Source organism: Cricetulus griseus, chromosome 2 (genome assembly GCF_003668045.3).
Source record: "Cricetulus griseus strain 17A/GY chromosome 2, alternate assembly CriGri-PICRH-1.0, whole genome shotgun sequence".
Lineage (NCBI taxonomy): Eukaryota > Metazoa > Chordata > Mammalia > Rodentia > Cricetidae > Cricetulus > Cricetulus griseus.
In genome coordinates this window covers 173,943,215-173,964,779 of record NC_048595.1, presented here as the reverse complement: position 1 = coordinate 173,964,779, position 21,565 = coordinate 173,943,215, and the positions used below count along the sequence as shown (strand labels likewise).

The 21,565-nt window shown below is 44.9% G+C and overlaps 1 protein-coding gene across 1 annotated transcript in view; it reads right to left on the bottom strand.

The window, feature by feature from the left end:
- The window catches only part of Alpk2 (alpha kinase 2), a 111,297-nt gene that overhangs the window by 45,166 nt on the left and 44,566 nt on the right, over positions 1 to 21,565 (bottom strand). The gene's annotated exons all lie outside the window — the stretch shown is intronic.

Here is a 21,565-nt window from a genome sequence, read left to right as displayed (position 1 = left end):
AGAACTCGTGGGGATCCAGTCACTCTCCCAGCCTATAACAAGATGGACCTGAAACACTCATTCCCACAGGAAGTTCTAGTCCAGAGGCTCATCTCCACAAACTCCGTAGGAGCCTGGGTCTTCTACCTTGTGGTTAATTCCTGTACCTGCTGCCACTGGGAAGTGGGACAAGGCTCACCCACACCTCTTTCATATGCTCCCAGGGTGCTCACTGCCTGTCAGTCATTTGTCTCTAGTTTTCTTCAAAGCGTCTCTTGTGTCCATTGAACTTGGATTTTATTGGAAAACTAAATAAGAAGAAATTTAATATGAACTCCATAAGGACTAAGGCTATTTACAGATCCAACCCATAGTCATTGAGCACCTCCAATGTACTAAGAAGTGTTCCACACAAGGGAGACATGACAGGCAAGGGCTTGTCTTAAGAGAGAGCCCATTCTATGTGTGATCAAGACACAAATAGTAATAAGCACACAATAGACATTCTGTAACTCTTTATTGAAAGAAAGAGTAAGTGGATGAAATATGTACCAAAGGGAGCTCCTGTGACTCAGATCACCTGTGAAACCTCTGACTTTGCAAGAGTTTTACTTTGAACTTAGGGAAAGCCTTGTTGTAAAGGAGACTTCTGCCAGGTGTGGTGGTAAACACCTGCAATCTCAGAATTTGATCCATGGAGTCAGGAGGATCAGGACTTCAAGGCTTTCCTCTGCTGTACAAAGAGTCTGAGGCCACCCTGGGCCACATGCCAGTCTATATGAGAGAGGGAGAAAGGCAGGCCAGAGGGCTCTAACCATAAACACCATTCGTTCATTCAAATTCTGATGTTGATAAAAAGAAAGCTATTCCTGTGTGTGCCAATTGTGATGCTACATACTGGTAGGATATTCTTAAGGATATATTTACTCTTTTTCTAAATCCCCCTTTTAAATCATCATAATTTAAAATAGCAAAAATAGTTTAGAGGAAGTGAGGAGCGAGGCTTTTATGAAGTGGGCAAAAGTTTCATAATAGAAGAAATACAGTAGTTGTGAAACAGCCATGAGCAATCTTTGTCCCCCAATCCCACTGGGATGGTTTCCTCCCTGGGCCTGAGTACCTACAACACTTAGAGAGTATTCTTTTCATCTGCTCTTTCTGTTCAGATTTGTATAAAGAGCTGCGACACAAACTACTAGGTTATTAAGCACAGAAAGTTGGCAGCTTCTGGCTAAAAAGGAGAACTGTAGAGACCTCCCCATGAAAAAACCACACCCTCCTCTTGGGCCTCTGTTCTGCCGGAACTCCCATGACCCGTGTGCCTACCCACCCATGTCCCTTCCCACACGTATCTTCCCCAACTCACATCCCTTCTCATTCATGTCTCCCCATTCATCTTCCCCTCAAGTCCTCCATGTCCCCCACCCATATCCCCTACTAATGTGCCACATGTACATTCCTCCCATGTCTCCCCCGCCCCACCCATGTCCCACACAGTCCTTTATTGTAAGGTCTTGCTATCATCACAGAATCATTAGCACCAATAGACATTCTAGAAGTAGCTGCTGTGTGAAGAATTCGTTGCCCAGCATCCAGCAATTTCTTCCAAAGGGTTCGTTTAGATTGTTTATCCTAACCCCTACCTGGATGACTACTACATCAACAGAGCAATGGGCTTATTCTAAAAAGAAACTAACATCTGGAGCTGACCTTGTGGAACAGGCCTGCAGTCCAAGCTACGAAAGAGACTGAGACAGAAAGAGCACAAGTTCAACACCAGTGTAGGCTACATTGTGAGGTTAAGGCCTGGGCAACTTTGTCCTGCTCAAAACAAAAAGTAAAAGAAGAGCCTGGGATACAGAAGAATGAAGCTTGGGGTTCAAGCTGCAGGATTACATAAACAAGCTGATGCCTGAGAAGATGGGACAAGGATGTCCCAGTTCAAGCGACTTTAATTGCCAGCTGTGTTACCCCATTCCTTGATGTCTATGGTAGGTGGTCCTATGTGCTCATCCCTTCCCCAGCTTGCTTTAAAATAAAACTCCACTGGGGATGGAGATAGTTCAGTGATTTAGATCGAATTCAGAGGACCCCAGGTCAGTTCCCAGAACCCATGTCTGGGGGTTCACACCAACTGTAACTACAGCTCTGCGTATGTGATGCCCTCTTCTGACCTCTGCAGGTTCTCTCTCTCTCCCTCTCTCCCTCTCTCCCTCTCTTCCTCTTTCTCCTTATCTCCCTATCTCCCTCTCTTCCTCTCTCTCTCTCTCTTTCTCTCTCTCTGTCTGTCTCTCTCTCTCTCTCTCTCTCTTTTACACACACTCACACAATAAATAAATAAATAAATAAATAAATAAATAAATAAATTTTTTGAGGGGGAGATGGGAACCAGCTAAGAATGCTTGCAGCACTTGGAAAGAAGCCAGGTTCAGTCCTCAGCAGTCATAATCAGGTCACTCACAGCCACCTATGACTCTAATTCTAGGGGATCCAACACCTTCTTCTGGCCCACGTGTAATGTCATATCCAAGTCTTTGTGTAAATTCTTCATTTGACAAGCATACAGTGGGACACCTACTGAACCCAGATGTTCTAAGTACTTGAAGAACCTTAGTGAACATAAAACATTGCCAGACTTCTGAAATTAACTTTAGGCAGCAAACCTTGGGAAGGCTGCATCTATGATGTGAAATCCTATAAGGTGCACCATTGGTTCTTCTCCACTCATGGATGATGACCATATTAACAGAGCAATAGGCATCCTGAGCCATGCCTAGAAGTGCAAACCTGTGATCCCTGCTATGGAGGAGGCAGACACCTCGTGATTCTTCTGAGGGTGGAATCTGAACAGACCACTTCCTATTTCTTTTAAGGCATAGAGTTACCATGCAGAGGCAAGGTCTCAGAGAGGAAACACATAGGCTCACACCTTCCCAGTGACTCAGACCTTTCTTAGTTGTCATTAGGAAAGAAATCCAGCAAATGAAGCTCTGCTGCTTGCTGCATCCATTATTGAGTACTGAAATGGGGTACTGAAAACTCTGGGATAGTTGTTATATAGTAAAGTTGTTGTCATTTGGGTGAAAATGAAGAGAGTTTATGGTTAGCTGGGTGGTGGTGGTTGCAGCACATGCCTTTAATTCCAACATTTGGGAGGCAAAAGCAGGTGGATCTCTGTGAGTTCGAGGCTAGCCGAGCCTACATAGGGAGTTCCAGGACAGCCAGGGCTACACAGAAAAACCCTGTCTGGAAACAAAACAAAACAAAACAAACAGGGAGTGTTTATGGCTGTAGTGTTATTTAGACAGGATGCCTGGCAGCCTGAATTAGCCCTAGCTTAATCCACTCTGCTACACAGGACCCCAGGTAACCACTTGAGCCACTCTGACCCACTCTTCCTCTAAGTCTAGCCACATGAGCGTCAGCACCATCCTGTCAGGTACCTGGCATGTTGCCCAGTACCCAGAAGACACTGACAGCTTCCCTTGTTCTAGGTTAAAAAAAAAAAAAGGCAGATAAGACAAAGAGGAAATGGAACAGCCCCAGTAAATAGAGCCCTGAGATCTACGAAGGACCTTCACTTGATATTCCTGCCTCTTTTAACTAGTAGGTGGATAGCTTGACTCCCACCAGGAGACTGAACCATACAGTGGGCCCTGTAAAGGAAGTATGATGCAAAGGGTTCTTAGCTATAATGGAAGAACACTATAAGATGGAAAGAAACTTTCTGGTATCCTAGCATGAAGGAAGTGACAGAGAAGGACAAGCTTGCATGGGATGCAGCCCTAGGTGGAGATGGTCAGGCCACCAGATAGCACAGAAGTTCACTGGAATAGCCAGGCCAGAACAGGAAGGGAATTGCTGGGAAATCAACAAACAACTCTTCCAAGTTCAGGCAGGGAGCAGGGGTCACATGCAGGGGCATGCGTGTGCAGTGGCATCCAGGCACCGGTGAGCGTGGAGACTCGGGCCTCAGACGGTGCGAGCCATGTGTGGCAGGTGGGAAATCTTCAGAAGGACCAGTCTCTCTATGTGCACTAGCCTCTGGTGGCTGTGTATGGCCTCTGAGGAGGGCCGTGTGTGGTTACTGGCATGAGGCCTTTTGGATGGACCATTTAAGACCCTGAATCCCAAACAGAGTGGGCCGCAGGAAGGTTACCATTAGGCTAATCCCAGGTGTGGATGGACCAGGTACTGGATCCAGAGCTGGACAGACCCGATGACGACCACACACCCACATCATCTATGCCATTCATGTGGAGTGACATCCCCTTCTTCCTCAACTTCATCTCTGCTGAGAAAGCCTAACACTATCTTCACTTCAAAGGAGTCTGATGGGATTCCACTACCATTGACCATGTGAGGAAGGATACATTCAGAGCTGAGAAGTGTTGGGGGATGACATGAGCTCAGCGATGATCAGGGTCAGAAATTTCCCCTGGGTCCCAGAGTCAACTGTACAGCCAGGCTCTCAAGCCATGTTTATCCAGATACGGAGCCCTTTCCAAGCCAGCTTTGTTTCTCCCCCAGTGACAGGGATCAAACTGAGTCTTATGCTGTTCACCTTCAGCCCCAGCCCAGCCTTCCTTTCTCTACCTCCTCTCCTCTCCTCCCCTCTCCTCTCCTCCCCTCTCCTCTCCTCTCCTCTCTCCTCTCCTCTCCTCTCCTCCCCTCTCCTCTCCTCTCCTCTCCCTCCCCTCCTCTTCCCTCTTCTCTCCTCTCTTCTCCTTCTCTCTCATTTCCCCTCACCACCTCCTCTTTTCTTTTGCTTTCTTGCTTTGATACAGAGTCTTAGAAGCTCAGGCTGACCTTGAATTTGCTATATAGCTGAAGAGGGTCTCATAGATGAAGAGTTTGCTCCTGATCCTCCTGCCTCTACCTCCCTGGAGTTGAGATAACCATCATGCCTGGATAAACCCAGATTTTCTTCATACAGAGTTAGAACAATCCCAACCATACCAAAGGCTGTAAACTCCCCTTAATAGAAACCCAGAACTCGTAAGTTCTAAGACACTTAAACACCACGATGGTACTTCTGACATGAAGCATGGCTAGACTTGTCTGCATCTCCACGGGTGAGAGCAGGGGCTCTCCAGAGTTGCAGAGCCTAGTATACAGAAGGGACACAAGCAGCTTGGCTGAAGGAATGGGAAGACAACTCCACCCAAGGAGAGAAAAATGGCAAACTAAAATTAGAAACGATGCCAAATCCCCTTTGAAAGTGGGATTAAGCTTGAAAACTTACAGCACTTTGCATTGGAAATTCTTACCAAACACCTTGTTTGCTTTTCTTAAAGTATGGCTGCGTTGAGTCTCAAGAGATAGGTGCCACCTCTTTGTCCACACCAGGATGCTCGAGGCTATGTTCCTTGCTGTTAACAACACCGTCCTGGATGCCAGCAAAGGGCATGATGCTAATGTAGGTCCCTAACAACAGAAGACACGAGGTAAGATCCCTGCTCTCAACTAGTTTATAATTCAGAGACACACGATGTGCCAGGAAAAGACAACGTTCCTTGGCAAGTTGTGCTAATGGCAAAATGGATGGAACAGCACTACTGGGAGCTTCTGAATCTTGAACTCTCCTCTTCCTCCGGTAATACAATTCCTACAGTGCAAAAAGCAGGGTTTGTGCTGGTATGCTGTATGTATCTATTCTGAGAGAATTCTTGCACACCTCTGTGTATGGGAAGGGATCTTCTGTCTTGCCCAGTAACAGGTATGATAACTACTAGTTGACTAACACCGCAGTATCCCCAATCCCTTTCTCTCTTGCCGCTTCCAACTAGGGAGGCTGAGAAGCCATAGACCCTCCCAGATTCCTACATTGCCTGATGGGACCAACAGGTCAGTTTGTCTAATCGGGTGTATGGAAAATCTCACCACGACTTCAGTATAAGTTTTGGTTTCTTTATATAAGGTATCATGTTAGTCTGTTGCCTGTGGCCACAAAAATTACTTAGCACAGGTCATTTTTGAAGAAGCTTATTTGGCTTCTGGGTCTGGAGTCTGAGAAGGCCAATAGTGTGTGGTACCAGCATCTACCCAGAACCTATCGAGAGACTTCTTATGCATCATAACATGGCAGAGGACATCACAGTATCAAGATGCAGCAAGTGTATATCTCTTTCTACTCTCCACACTCTTAAGACTTCATGGGTTATAATTACCTCCCAAAGACCCCACCTCCAATTATCACAACAAATGAATTTGAGGATTAACTTTCCCAGTCATGAACTTTTATTTTATGCATGACACTGTCATACTTTTTAAATTTTATTTTCCACCAAGAACACCTTCTTTACTATTTTTAGAATTTCTTATGTAAAAATGTGTAGCCCAGGCTGGCCTCGAACTCGTGATCCTCCTGCCTCTGCCTCCTTCTGCAAATCCTACCGGCATGTGCCACCAGTCATGAACTTTTAAGGGACACATCTAAGCCACAATAGCTACAAACACTGGCAGGAACCTTGTTTCTTTCTCTCCTTTCTTTAGTCAAAATATGATACCTGTTACCACAGCTGTCATCTTCCAGTCCTGGGGTGACCAGAAGGAAAAGCAATGACTGGCAGGTGGGGCAAGAAGAGAGACAGAACTGGGGGCGGAGGTGCTTAGGACCAGAGAGACATGGACACCTTCTGCTCCTGGACTTCTTGTGATAAACAGGATCCTTCCGTTTAAGTCACTATTATTCTGTTGACAGCTAAAATCTCCAGATGGGTGTGAGGACAATATTTTATTGAGGGATGAAGGTGGCATGTAGTTCTCCAGAGGCTCCAGGCAGCCCCTGGTAGAGATTAGCTGAAAGGATAGAGTCACAAAGGGCAAGGGGTGTGGCTCCCAGGAAGAGAACTCAAGGGCCTGGTAGAAATGCCAAAGGATCAAAAGGGCCCAAAGCAAGGTGAACTTGAGGTAGAGTCTGGGAGGAGGAATGGGGAAATATGAGAAGATAGATCATCATGGTTGTCAAAGCCAAATACTGCACACAGTGCCAGGAGAACCAAGCCCTGGGACACTTGCTTTACCTGGACAACACTGCAGCACCGGCATGTCCTACAATGGGGGACAGTCTCCCCCAACTCCTTTTTCATTCTTCTCTTAGTGTGCTTTTAATGTTCTGTCCCCACCTGGACTATGTCCAAATAGCACTATGTCCTCTGGGGCTGTCTACACACCATCAATTTCTACATTGGTTCCAGGAATCTTTAAATGAGACTGTCCCTAGTCCCCCCACCACCATAACCAGGCTGCTGTGGCATCATGACTGGCCCAGTATCATTAGGCCATTTGTCATTTGATAGGTCAAATCCATACCACCTAGGGCTGCAAAACTGAAAATAGACAGCCCAGTCCCAAGCCAAAGAAAGCTTAAAGGCAAACCAGAATGTTTCAGGACCTTGGGTTTATTTTTAGGTGTTGCCTGTTTGCCCAGAAGAGGCTTCACTTAAAGACTTAGAATGCTAAAGCAGTACACAGTGAAGTAGAGCTCACTATCTTATGTGATGCAGTCAAAAACCCTTAGTCCTGAAACCAGATCCCAAACCCTCCAGTCCCTTCCATGGCCCTTCTTCACTCCCCCAGGAGACAAATCTCTAGCCAGCTGGTGCTTACTATTCCTGTTTGACTTCTTGGGAAAGTTACAGAATTTGTAAATACCAATTGGATCTCTTTTTGGGAGAGGATGGGGTTTTTGTAACTCATATATATTCCCTCAAGTTGCAGCACTCTACATGTGCAGTGGGGTCTTTGCCTGTGAATGTGGTGTGGAGCACAAACCAGCAGCTTTCTGTGTTTATGTGAGTGGCATTAGGGCCACTTGGATTGCTGGCCACTAAGAAGTCCTGTGTAGCCCTCAATACATAAGGCTCTCTGCTAAATACCTTAATCCAGGTGATGTTGATAAAATGGTACCCAAAGGTAGGACTTGAGGGCTTTGGACTGTCAGGTGACATGTACACCTTTCCCAACAGAGAAGATGAAGAAGAGAGAGTAGCAATCTCACTGAGGATGGGTCAGTAAAGCAGTGGGCTGGGGAGGCAAGTAAAGTGCTTTTATGAAAGATTGAGGATCAGAGTTTGGATCCCCATCCGAGTGAGCATGGAGTCGTGTCTAGAATCCCAGAACTCAGAAGGTGGAGACAGGGGATCCCAGTGCCAAGCTGGCTATTAGTCAGTTTGATGAGATCTGCATGAGAGACTCTGTAACAGTACAGAAAACGGAGAGTAATTGAGAAAGACAATATCTATGTCTGGTCATCACACTTGATGACACATGGGCCTGTACCTCCACACATATGTGGGTCCACACATATTCGAAATGCATGCACACATGTACACGTACATACACCAGAAAAAGAAAGAAAAGAAAAGCCATTGTCTTCCTTTCTTGCTTTTCCTGCATCTGGGGTTCACACTGTAAGACAAGGGGGTGAGCCTTCCACAAAGCGCAACTGGGATAAATGCAAGCCTGCAGGACGATGGAGCTAATGTCACTCAGCACTTCTCAATAGTCAGAATCTGGGATTGGTCTGGTTTCTTCTGTCTGGAAGGGAACAGGACTTGGATGAGGAGGTGAAAGGAAAGTAGAGCAGGGCAATGGAAAAAGGACTAGAGCTCAGAACCCCCTGTTTTGTCCTGGACCTGCTGGCACAGGGAAGGATCCACATGATCTCTGAGTCTATTTTTCCTCTTGGTGACAGCGGTTTTGGTGTCTTGTGCCCTACTTGTAGGCAGACAACAAAATGAACCAGTGTTTTCCTTGCTTTTAGACCTAATCTCTTTTTATAGCTATAAGGGATGCAACACGTTACCCATTCAAGAATGAGCATCTGGGGCCCAGAGCCATACCTGGGAAAGCCTGGGGGCTGTAGTAGGGATGAGCACCAGGCATGTACCTCATGATTTCTAGATCTGCCTCTCACCTCCGATTCTCCTTCCTGCATGCATTTGCAGCCTCAGCTCATTGCTAATCTATTTGGGCAGACAATCTTAATGCTGGCCCTACTGTGTTCTGGAGGCTGCATGTCCAGAGCCAGGAAAAACTACCACAGTCACAAAATGGAAGAGCAATGGCCATGAACACCAGTTTTGTTCACTCTTTGTGGGTTACAGACTGCTTGGAAAGCTCAGGGATGTTATGGATTGTCAGAAATTTTGAATTTAATAAGATAGCCACATGCTATCTCAGTGGGCTTCAGACAGCCTTGGTCTACAGGTACCCTCCTACAGGGCCAAAGAATCTCAGAGTGAATCCAAGCTGAGTAGAATAGTAGTGTTTACTTCCCACAGGTCGAAACTTCATTGCAGATATGATACTGGATAACAAGTGGAAAAACTAAATCTTATTCAGGTTTTAGGAGAATGTTTCCAAATCAATACCTCTTTACAGTGTCTAGGGTCTGAGCAAAATCAAAACCAAGGTAGTGACAATTACCGTACTACACTGACAATAATACCTCATACAAAGCAAATTCTTGTAAACTTCAGAAACAGGAAACAGTTGTCACAGTTACTATGCGTGTGTTTTGCCTACTCAGCGTGGGCTTCAAAGTGTACACTACAGATGCCATTCGGCACTTGGAAAATCTGAGTACAAACACAAATATTAGATAGGTTGCCTGCCTCATGAGAAGAACATGCAGTCTTGGGCTTCATACAGACCATATGTCTCCTTCATGAAGTCAACAGGAGGGTCATATGTCCTCATGTGTGCTTTTTTGACAAACAGATCATGTGTTCTAAGGTAGAACAGTCACAGCATGTATAGTTCCTGAACAGGCAATGATGAACCTGATGAGATTCCGAGGTAGCATTATCCAGCAGATACCTGGGACGTTTCTGGGACATTGAAACCCTGGGGAAGGAGAACAGAACTTGATGCAGGGCACATAGAGAATGACTCCAAATGGGTGAACAACCATCCAGTCTGATCTTGGCCCCGTGACTCTTTGCTGACAGAAGGAGGAAGGCTTGGCTTTTCCACTCTGCTTGCTCACTCACTTCATTCACTCTCTTGGTTCTTCCATTCTCTCCCTTTCTCTTGAATCCCCATTGATACACTGATCTTCCTCTTGGACGAAAAATCCCCCTGGATGGCATGTCTTCTATGGAACCACATTACTTTATCACTGCTAGTTTAGTGCTGGCTTTTTCTGGTTCTCAGAGGCCCAAGTTGAAGCCTTGCGCTCTGCTTTGAGTAGAGAGCTAGGGACATTTCTTGTTGTTGTCTCTATCTTGTGAAGCACCAGCGACAGTTGAGGTTCCCAACATGTAGCACCAAGAAGACATCAGAACAGCATCACCACTGTGGCATCAGCCCTAAGGGTGGGTGCCTTGCTATCCAGATGTGCATGGATTTGCAGAGTTACAAGAGGCAGCTGAAGAGTTAGGGTTAAAACACACATTTGTTTGCTTGTTTAAGCAGGGTTCATACTAGATTAGCCTCAAACTCGATGTGTAGCCAAGGATGACCTTGAACTTATCTCCTTCCCCAGGGTTTCAGTGTCCCAGGAACATCCCGCCACTTCCAGAATGCTGGAATTACAGGCATAAGCCATCATGTCTGTTTTATTCTGTGTTGGGGATTTAGCCAAGGGCTAGTACATGCCACCGAAGCACTGTTGAGCTACATCCCCAGAGAGGACCAGAGAGGAGGCAACGCTAAAAATTTAGAGGCCCTTTTAGGTAAATCCATCTAAACAAATTGCTCCTTTGTAGAGGGAAAGACAGATAATGATTCACAAGGAAGTTTCTGGGAAGCTGGTACGTGGGGAAATATTTTGGAACAAATAAGAAAGTAAGTACCTAGGTGCCTTGAGCAAAAAGTCAAATGATGCTTGCATGTGATAACTTGAATGCTCTCACACTTTATGTCTCAGAGGCATGCATACATGTGATCCCTTGATTTCATCTCTGGAACCAGTCTTGTCTCCCTTGAGGGTTCCAAATCACATGAAAGGATTTGATGGATGCATGATAAATTACGAAATTTCCCTCTAATTAAGCCTGCTTCTGATCCACTACCTCGGACATCCATGGGGATTGCTTCTAACCTCCCACATGCTACTCCTAAGCTATCCCTCCATGAGTTGGTAGAAATGTGGCTACTAGCTCCTACATCTTGAAAAGGAAGTAAGGGTAATTCTCCTGTCCTTACAGCATCCCTTAGTCTGTGCTAACAATCCTGATACCAAGAAAAATAAAGTCAAGACCCAAAGGCTCCTCTGATTCTGTCTACTCTCTCCTCCTAACACATTCAAGGGGAGGACCACCACCCTACCATATCTTCTCTCTCTCTCTCTCTCTCTCTCTCTCTCTCTCTCTCTCTCTTTCTCTCTTCATAATCCTGCAAAGGTAAGACTTTCTGAGTTACAAAAAAAAAAGAAGAAAAGAAAAGAAAGAAAAAAAACTGCACAGTCCCAGAGCCCAACTGGAGAGAGTATTTATTGTCTTGCTTAACAAAGCTAAAGCCCCAAATCAGGTTGTTTGGCCCTGTTTGTTTTTCACAGCATAACCCCATTATTTCTTCCCTGGTAAAACTCCAATTATCATTCTACCTCTTCCCATGGTGACCTTAGCATCCTGACCTGTGTTAGAAGAGAAGGTTCTAGAGGTTAAATGGGGAGGGAGGGATCGAATCATGACCTCTTTATACCATTAGCAACTATGTAAGTCCCCTAAAGCTGCAGTAACACATGACCACAGCATGGTAACTCTAGACACCATATACATTTATTGTCTCTGTTCTGGAAACCAATCTAGAACCTCATGGTCCCCAGGGTTGTGCTCCCTCTGCAGGTACTAAATACAGCTTCTCCTTGCCTCCTCTGGTCTCAATATCTCCCACAATCCTCTGGCTTCCCCACTTGTAGATGCAATGCTCCAAACCCCACCTCTATCTTCACACAGCACTCTTTTCTCTATGTCCCCTCCTTTCTTGATACCGTTTCGGAACTAGTGCACACTCTAACCCGATATCACCTCATCTTGACTAATAATAACTGCAGAGATCTTATTGTTTAAATAAGTTCCCCTTTTAAGATTCTAGGTAGACATATACTTCAAGCAGACACTTCAATCCACTACCATTCTCTTCAGAGCCAGCCAGCCCAACCAAATCCTACCCCACATCCATTTTTCCATGCCCACCCTGGAATGGAAGCTTTGTCACTACATTAGGTGATATGAGCCTGAGAAGGAAAAAGTCTAGAATGCTATTCTAGCAGCTGTTCTCCTCTAGAGGTGAGGCCTGGGTCCATAGACAGCAAAGACTATCTTGAAAGTGAAATCCAGAATCTGTCCCTTGCCACCATCCTTGCCACTAGCATAGCCTTCCAGATCCTGTAAACAGCACCAGGCACTTCTGAGGCTCTTGGAAAGATCCACTCGTGTCCTGATGAATGTTTCCCAGCTGCCAAGGTAGACAGAGAGTCCTCTGATTTCAGCCCCAAACTAGGAATTTAAGAGATGAAGAGCTACGTGGTTTCTTATGATGGCTATTTTCCTGTTCAACCCATGTGTTAAATGGTAAATGTGAAAGCACTTGTTTTTAAACCATCACTTAAAAAAAAAAAAGCCCCAAATCTCAAGACAGTATCAAAATACCTGTGCTGACTCAGAAAGATAAAATTTCAAACATCAGCAGAAAGGGGAACTTACAGAATTTGCAATTTTACCTCCTACCCCAACTCTTACCCCTTTCCCCGGCTCGACAGATGTGGTAGTGGCAGTCAATTGGAGGTGGGTGGGAAGATGGCTTTTTATGTTTCTGTCTTGACTCTTTAGCTCGATTGAGTTCAAGTCAACCATTGGGGGTAAGCCCTGTGTTTGTTTGGACCTTCAAAGGTGAATCAGACTCAGAGTCTGTCTCCATGCAGTTCACAGAATAACATCCCGGCTGAGGAAGCACTTGACTGTACTATAGAGTAACTGCTTCACTGAAATGGAAATGACACCCCATGGGCAGAATTCATCCTACTTCTGGGAAAAGAAAAGGGTCAGGTGTGTAGGAGGAGATGCAGAACAGGTTAATCTCCTGACTATGCGTCTCCATTTAACAATCCTTTCATTTCACAAATGCACATTGAAACCCATGTGCTCCAGGCATTGCCAGAGTGTATCAGCTCCTTTTCCTGTTGCTGTGACAGAATACTCAACAAAAGTGACTTAAGAAAAGAAGGGTTTGCACGCCTTTAATCCCAGCACTCAGGAGGCAGAGGCAGGTGGATTTCTGTGAGTTCGAGACCAGCCTGGTCTACAAGAGCTAGTTCCAAGACAGGCTCCAAAGCTACACAGAGAAACCCCGTCTCGAAAAGGCCAAAAAAAAAAAAAAAAAAAAAAAAAGGGTTTGTTCTGTCCCCACAGTTTGGAGATGCAGTCCAGCATGGTGGGAAAGTCATGTAGGAGGTTGAAGCCACCGGTCATATTGCACCCAGCGTTAGGAAGGCAGCAACAAATGCTTGCACTTAAATCCTCCTCTTTTTTATGTTTCCAAGACCCAGCCTAGGGGATGACACCACCCTCCTTCAGGGTGGCATTTCCACCTCAACCTAACCAAAAGAATCCTTCCTAGACATGCTTAGAAGCTAACCTAATCAAAGGACACCTCCCAGGTGTGCCTGGAGGCTTGTCTCCTGAGTGAGTTTAGAGCCTGTCAAGCTGATTGTCAATAGTAAGCATCTTTTCTGGGGAAAGAATGTCACCAGGAAAATCTGTGTTCTTGGAACTTACATTCTGTCTAGGGATGCAGTCGAGACTTGGGCTCAGCAGTTGTTCTCTGAGAAGTTGAGAAGAATGATAGAAATGAAAGCTATTACAATGGCCCAGATAAGATAAAGCCTAAGTACAGCTGGTAGCTGAAGAGATGGAGAGGGGGCTGAATTGCAGTCCCCAAAAGATGTGTTCAAGTCCTAACCTCTAGAGCCCGTGAGCATGACCTAATTTGGAAATGCAGTTTTGCAGATGTAATCAAGTGAAGATAAGGTCATACTAGAGTAGACTGGTCTCTAATCCAATGACTGGTGTCATAAGAAGAAAGAAATCTGAGTCCAGACAGGTTTACAGGAAGAAGAAGACCATGTAAGTAAAGGTGGAGGCAGATACTGCAGTGATGCAGCTAGCAACCATGGAACACCAAGGACTGCCAGCTACCTAAAGAAACTAGGAAGGAGACCTGTAGTGGTTTTTCCTAAAGAGCACCCCTCACTGCTTCCTTTCCTGCTTTGTCAGCATTTGCATTGGACATCATGAGCTGCTGCAGCAGGACATGCCTGTGTCCTTAAAGTCTCTCTTTCTTCCCCATGGTTGTCACACCCCTAGCAGTACAACCAGTTCCAATCCTATTGAGTGGCCAATAAGTGTCTGTTGGATGAGCAAAGGGTAAAGAGAAAGAACATTTTGTCTGGATACTTGAAAGGAGAGAGAAATCGCTATCCTGGGAGGAGAGAGGAGAGAACACTATCCTGGGAGTAAGGGGGAGACAGAACACTATCCTGGGAGGAATGAGGAGAGAGCACCCTATCCTGGGAGGAGAGAGGAGGAGAGAAATCAGTGGCCTGACAACAAAGGAGAAGATAAAGACCTGGGATGCTTCTGCTTCCAGCTTCCCAGACCTTGTTGTGTAACACAGCAAAGGCCCTTTGAGGACATGGCTGAATGGTGCCTTGAAACATGGGACATCGTGGAACAGCATTGAAAGACCAGGATCCAGAAGACCTGGAGACACATACATGGGTCAGAGCAACAGTCACCTCCCATCAGCAACCTCAGCATACCCACAGCTCACGCACAGTGCTTAGGCATATGACCATGTTCTGTGGATGTGAAGACGGACAATAAACTCGGGTGAGTTTCTTGGGAATCTGCAAAGGGTGTGGCTCAAATGGTCCTTCAACCTACTTATACCTAAGTTTCCCTCAAGGTTTTTTTCCAATGACTTTTGTGTGGTTTGCTGTAAAGGTGCCTAAATTTCCTTTGTTAATAATTTAACTGTACCTAGAGGAACAAGGTAGGACCATACAGTTGTGTACATGTGTGAAGTCAATGAAGATGTTAGGGAGAGTGGCTTCTTTGAGTCATTTATGGTGGTGTCCAGAGGCATTTGGACAGAGCTAAAGTGTCTTACTTTTGTTCAACAGTTGACTGGGTTTCTTCCCACTCCTCAGCTCAGCAAGGCCCTACCAGCTTCTATCCCAACCTTATTATTTCTGATGCACATCACATTCCATCTTAACTGGCCCTTCCCTTCCCCTAAGCCACTTAATACTCTATCGTGGGCATTCTTTATAGATGCAGCTAATTCCATGGGAAGTTTATCTGTTCAGTAAACAGTATCTATAGCCAAGCCCCTTCTTATAAACTCTTCTTAGCAATTAGGTCCACATAGTGTGTGGATCTGGAAGTATGACCCACCACTGTTTTAGAGTGTGTGGTTCAAATTCACGATTTTAGGATCCCAGTAGCCAGCTTAGGTTAAGGGGATGACACTGACATTTGAGTCACATCTGGGTACCCACAATGCCCACATGCAAACATTTCTTTCTTTATTTTTTCTTTTGATTTTTCAAAACAGGGTTTTTCTGTGTAGCTTTGGAGCCTATCCTGGCACTTGCTCTGTAGACCAGACTGCCTTCAAACTCACAGAGATCCGCCTGCCTCTGCCTCCCAAGTGCTGGGATAAAGGCGTGCGCCCCTGCCCAGCTAACATTTTCTTATCCCCCATGGTTTTCTGTTCCTTACTAATATGCAGTATCACAGAAGTTGAGCAAGTGGTGTGCAATTTGGACCCATGGCAAGCTCTCTGAGAGGAAGACATTGTCACACTTGGCCTCAAACAAAGCTCTTTGCCATTGTTACCAGAACATTTAAATGTTACTAAAGAGGCAACCTACTCTCTGCAACTCCTCTCCAACAAGGCAGTATTGTCATTTGTCACCTGGTGGGGAATTGCAGACTGGCCTTGTTTTGCACATTCCCAAACATGTAAGCCTCATGGCCAGCAAGACCTCTTTCATCACCCCTGCCCTGAGTGCTGGCCCTGGGAATGGATCCAGACGCTGGATTTACAGTTCTAACTATGAGTATTATAGGCTTGGGCTTTTGTTTGCTTTGTTACTGTTTTTTGAAACTAGTCAGATTTACTCAAATGAGTAATATACACTGTTAGGGGTTGAAGCTGAAACACCCCTGACAGACTCATGTTTTGAAAGCCATGTTCCTCAGTAGATGACAATATTTTGGAGCCCTGTGGGTCCTTTGTAAGGTGGGTCCTGGCTGGTGGAAACATCATTAAGAACAGGCTTTTAAGAGTTTAGCTCGACCCCTGATTCTGGCCTCTCTCTACTTCCTGGTCCATGAATCACCCCTGGGTTTGTCCTCCACCATGACTTTCTACCTGCCTTCTCCATCATGGACTGAAATCTTATTCAACCATAAACCAACAGAAACTTCTCCTCCCTTACATGGTTTCTTTCAAGTATGTCATCACAGCAATGCAAAAGCAAATAGCACACACAGCACACCCCAGCCCAGTATGTACACATTATAGTATGGTATAGAGGGAAAGGGTACAAAGAGGCAAATACATGCCCTCCTACTCCTGCCACCCAGATGTCTCCTTCATGAGACATGAACAAATTGATTGATGAGTTTTAGTTTCAAAGAGAGTCAAGAATGTCAGACCTAAAATGGAATCGGGGATGCTATTGAAATCACTCGGAGACAAGAAAGGAGTCTGCCCAAAGCAAGAGCCACAGCCCGGAGCCTGGATAAGAACGGGTTTATCTCATGGGGCAGTTGAGATAATGAAATGAGCTAACCCAAGTGCAGGGCTTAGCAGAGTCCCCAGCACATATTTCCACTCATTCATTGCTCATCAGCTCTTATTAGTGATTGGGCAATTGTGTGTGATGGAGGAAGCTGGGGGGTGGGGAAGAAAGGACAGGCTAAATACTTTCTGGGGAAAGCCCTAAGCCCTTGTTACTCAAGACATAGTCACTGGAAATCACTGGGAGTTTGTTAGAAACACACCCCAGGCCTCCCCAGACCTGCTGAGGCAGAAGCTGCATGGTGACATGCCCTTGGAGAGAAAAGGCAGTCTCCTGCAGGATGCCCAGAAACTGCAGATCCCTGACCCTGGTGAGGAAGGGAAGGAGGGCGGGAGGGAGGGAGGGAGGGAGGGAGGGAGAAAGGGAGGGAAGGAAGGAGGGAGGGAGGGAGGGAGGGAGGGAGGGAGGGAGGGAAGGAGGGAGGGAGGAAGGGATACTTCTACAAAACAACAGCTGGGCAGTGGTGGCACATGCCTTTAATCCCAGAACTCTGAGGCAAGACAGGTGGATCTCTGAGTTCAAGGCCAGCCTGGTTTACAGGGTGAGTTCCAGGACAGTCAGAACAGGGAAACCCTGTCTCAAAAAACAAACAAAACTTAAAAGCAAAATAACAACAACAAAACACTTTCTATCATTTGGCATGTAAAAAAAAAAAAAAAACAAAAAACCCTCAGGACAAAAGTTATCCCCAACCCTAAGCCTTTCCCTCTCCTACTCCTCCACATCTGACACCCCAAGGCCAATAACCTGTGACCTCAAAGTAGACAGGAATGTGTCCTCCTTTGTCCTGTAGCTTGCTGGTAACCTGATAGACAGCCCTAGGGCAGGGTGGCATGTTGTTTTTGTAAATGATATAGGAGACACAGAGGAGCCTGTCCAACAAGTTGCAGGGCTGCCAGGATGCCAACTGGAACACCTAAGCCTTGGCAGCAAGAGCTGCCTTAGCCTATGCTGGTCATTACAAATAAATTCTGCAAGAGCTGAGGGTTAAGAGACTAAAGACACCTCAGTGACAAGTGCTGCCGTTTGACATTTGCACAAAACCAGTAGGTCATGGCTAGGCATGCATAGCATAATAGGAAGCAGTTCTTTCCATTATAACAGAAGTACAAGTGTGGTATTTACATACTTGCTAAACCCATAGGATTCACAACATTAAGAGTGAGCCCCAAGGAGAACTGTGAACCTTGGATGGCTGTGATGTGTCCTGTGGCTTCGTTGGTCAGAAGGACAGGGGAGTCTGTGCCTAGGGAGGAGGTGGGGAGAGAGCAAGAACTTCTGGGGAACGTTTTGTACTTTCTACACAGTTTTGCTTTAAATGAAAGCTATCTAAGAAGATAAGGTCTACTTTTTTAAAAGTGGGGGGAGGAGATCAGCTGCAGAAGAGAAAATAAAACTGAGGCTGGGACCTGAAGTACTAGGTCATTCTTAAAAATCACAGTAACATCTGGGCATGGTAGCACATGCCTTTGATCCTACCACTCTCAGGAGGCAGAGACAGGCAAGTAGCTCTCTATGAGTTCAAGGCCAGCTTGGTCTAAATTAGTGGTTTGAAATCTTCCTAATTCTGTGACCTGTTAATACAGTTCCTCCTGTTGTGGTAATCCCCAACCATAAAAATTATTTTTGTCAATAATTCATAACTGTAATTTTGCTACTGTTATAAATTATAATGTAAATATCCATTTTTCCCAATGGTCTTAGGCAACCCCTGTGAAAGGGGCATTCAACCCCAAAGAGTCGCTACCCACAGATTGAGAAGCACTGGTCCAATGAGTGAGTTCCAGGCCAGCCAGAGCTACAGAGAACGTGTCTCAAAAACAGAAACAAAAACCAAACAAACAAATCACAATAACAGAAATAGCATGAAGCTGGGACAAGTGATCCAGCAGCCTCTGGTCAGACATAGTTAACAAGCATTTGAAATGTGCCTATAGGACACAGGAACTGAACTGAAAAATCTATTCAAATTTAATTAATGTATATGTAAACTTAAAACACTGGTATGTGTGAGTCTTCTTGGAAAATTTTTAAGTAGGTTTGTTACATTTTGGACATATAAATGTATACTTTCAACTTGTAATTGCATGAATACTAGGTACAAATCAAGTGTTTCCAGCTGAATAGCTAGCATCTGATTAAGGCAGGCTGCAGGTATAAAATAAAATGCTACACTCTGAAGATTCAGTGAGAAAGATGCAAAATGCCTCATTAACACTTTTTACATGGATTACATATTAAGATGATATGATTAGATTGAATTAAAAAATATTAAAGTTTATTTCACTGTGTCTTTGTCATTTTCAAAAAATGCCTTCAAAATATATAAAGTTGCATTTGTACTACTCCCAATTATATTCTTAATGGGAATATTTTTAAAAAGATATACTTGAAAATAAGTAAAATAGTTTCTCAAATGCTATGTGGAACTACTCAATAGTTCTAATTCAAGATATTTGCCCAAGAGGACTGAAAACATGTCTAGCCTAAAACTAGTGTGTGAATGCTCACACAGAACTGGTCACTGAGCAGAGGTAATTCAGATGCCCATGTCCTGATTGCTAAGACAGATGCATCAAATCCATGGACATCCTTACTCAGCTATAAAAAGAAATACAGTAGACATTTTCACATGATTTGACCCTTGCAAATACTGCATCTAGTGTAGGAATCCTGCTCACAAAGCTACACAATGTATGATTCCATTGATATGAGATCTCAGATAAGAAAAACTGCAGAGACAGGAAATAAATTAGAGTTTGCTTAGGAAGGGGCCTGACTTCTAACTCTAATCCAAACCTATTAGCAGAGTATCCTTTGGAGAATAATGAAGATGTTCTGGGATTACATAGTGTTCATGGCTATGCAAGTGGTGAATGGACTTATCAAAGTTTACGTATGTGGGTTGCATCCATTTTTACCTGACAGACCTGATTTAAAAATAAAAAAACAGAAATGTCTGTTTTCATTTCTATTTGTTCCTGATGAGAGTGACAGAATTGAGCCAGAGTTCAACAACTCAATGTGATTTTTCACTCCTTTAACCCTGGGAGACATGTGACAGGCAACTGTCTACAGACAGTTTTGACAGTCGATTCTGGGGTGGGAGGTGGAGGGTTACTGCTGTCCAGGGATGCTGCCCAACACCTTTCGGTGTACAGGCCAGCTGCCCAGTGAACTTTCCTACCCACAGTGCCAGTAATGAGGATGTTGGTAACTATAAGGACAGCTACCCAGAAGTCACCTTCCCCAATCACCACTGCTTCTTTTTCACCATCTCCTCCCATCTTTCTGTTTCCCAGGAGTCAGAGTTTGGACATGACCTTCTATGAAGCTTTTTTCCTGGCCCACTGTTCTGAGGCTCTGGGCCTATAAGGGCTGTCTAAGTAGTACCCTGGAAACCACCACCTGTCTTGGAGTTATTGGTTGTGGAAATGTTGGCCGTGGCCTTACTTTCTGAGATTTCTCAAGTCCCAAATATCAAGTTATCCCTATTCAAGGTAGATTTGTTTTCTTTTCCATTCTAGGTTTTCTAAGTTCAGAGCAACAGGGTCTCTGGTGCCTGAAGGAAAAGCCAAAGAAGGATGCCATGCCTTGCTTTGGATAACATTGCTTTCAGATTACCTGTTCTGTCTGTACTGGTTTCTGGTGGCTGCTTTAAATCACAGAGTTAGTGGCTTAAACATACAGGAATTTAAAGTACCTGAAAAGTCAGTACACGAATTCCTCAAAACTCAGGTGGAGTGAACTCCCCAACTCCATAAAAACAAAAACTCATGGGTGTGTTGGTACCTACCTATAATCCCAGCACTTGGGAGCCAGAAGCAGGAGAATCAAGAATTCAAGGTCATCCCAGGCTACATCTACATGAGATCCTGTCTCAAAGACAAAGAAAAAACAGGTGCATCAATTTATTATCTTAGAAGTTGAGAGGTCAGAAACCCATCATGAGTGGGCTAAAATCTGTGTGTCAGCAAAGCTATGTTCTTTCTAGAGGAACCAATCCCTTTTTCCAGCCTCTAGGTAGAGCTGGTGATCACCAACACACAGAACCTTCCTTACCTTCAGAACTAACAAAACATCATCTCCAAATCTCTCTGACTCTCCTATTTTCTTTTATTGTTTATAAGAACCAAATAGTTCAAAATAATCTAATCTCAAACTCAACAACCTCAACCCCACACCTCTGTCTAGTGTGGTGGCATGTTCACAGACTGTGAGCACTGGAGAATGGATCCCTTGGAGGCATTAGTCTGCTACCACACTGTTAAAACAGGCCTGGGAAAGCTGCAGCTTTCATTTCATGTAGAAAAGGAACAGAGAGGTTTTGTTTTTCTAGAGTTGGAGAATTTACTCTGTGGTGGTTTGAATGTGAATGGCTCCCATGCACTCATGTATTTACATGCTTGGTCACCAGGGAGTGGAACTATTTGAAAGGATTAGGAGGTGTGGCCTTGTTGAAGGAGGTGTGTCACTGGGGGTGGGCTTTCAGGTTTCAAACACCCATGCCTGGTCCAGTCTCAGTCTCTGTCTGTCTCTGTCTCTCTCTCTCTCTCTCTCTCTCTCTCTCTCTCTCTCTCTCTCTCTGTGTGTGTGTGTGTACCTCTCAACTACTTCTCCAGTCTACCTACAAGCTGCCATGCTCCCTGCCTTGATGATAATGGACTAAGCCTCTGAAAGAAGCAAGCCCCCCAATTAAATGTTTTCTTTGATACGAGTTGCCTTGGCCATGGTATCTCTTCACAGCAATAAAATGGAACAGGG